Genomic DNA, 1,048 nt, shown 5'->3' with positions numbered 1-1,048 from the left:
AGGGAGCATCCTGGGTTCTGGGAGGGAGCCCACGACCTGTGGCAGGGCCACCTCGAGGAGACCACGACCACCCGTGGCGCGGTGGTCAGGGAGATCCCTCCGATGGTCGACGCGTCCACCCAGACAGAGGGGGCCGTCGGCGGCAGACCTCAGGCGGGAACCCAGACGGAGGGCTTCTGGGACCTGTGGGACAACCTAATGGTCGCCGCCAGGAACCCACGCGGCCGTGAACAAAACCTTCGGAGCCCGGCCACATCTCAGGAGAATCCTCGGGAACCTTCCCACAAGGAACCACCGCGAGGCTCCGCTCGTTCGACGTCTCGCCACAGAGCAGAAGCGTGTTGGAACTGTGGGAGCAAGGGACATCGATACTCCGGATGTCCACACCCAAGATCGGACGAGTTTTGTTACCGGTGCGGAGCCAAGGGGACGACGTGGCGGGAATGCCGACAGTGTCGAGCCGAGGAACGGGAGGACCACGCCTCGACCTTCAAGAAAGGGCGCCCCGGTCGAGAGTCACGCGGGGGTGCCTGAGGGAACGGAACTGGCAGGGATCGGGTAGAGGGAGCGTTCGTTTTCTTTTTTTTTATTAGTGAGCCTAGATGATATTTAGAGATAGTTTATTTTTTTTGTTTGTTTGTTTGTGTGTTCTTCTTTACCGTTTTTTTTCTTTTCTCTCTTCTCGTTTCTCGTCAAATTATATCGATTGTCGTACCGCTACCGTAGCACTACCGCAAACTGCTACCGTCAGCACGAGTTTAAATAAAAGTTTCTTGGTGATAAACGGTGTCAAGACAAAATTAAAATCTCCCTCAACCTCCACTCTCCCCACCTTACTTCCTGTACCGGGGGCTGAGGAAAGGCGAAGGAAAAGTAGCGAATACCGTAGAGGGAAGTAGTACCCCTCGGAAGGCGGGGCGGGTATCGAGGCGAAGCAGAGAAAAGTAGAGAGATCAACTCCCGCATGCAGGAAGTAAATGAAGACAACGAATGAGAGATCAGGGACTCTAACTCATCCACCCGGACCACCGGTCCTCCCCGGGGGGGG

This window comes from Odontomachus brunneus, unplaced genomic scaffold (genome assembly GCF_010583005.1).
Source record: "Odontomachus brunneus isolate Ranch 3 - 2012 unplaced genomic scaffold, Obru_v1 Obru_scaffold_068, whole genome shotgun sequence".
NCBI classification, from domain to species: domain Eukaryota; kingdom Metazoa; phylum Arthropoda; class Insecta; order Hymenoptera; family Formicidae; genus Odontomachus; species Odontomachus brunneus.
This window is presented reverse-complemented; position numbering follows the sequence as displayed.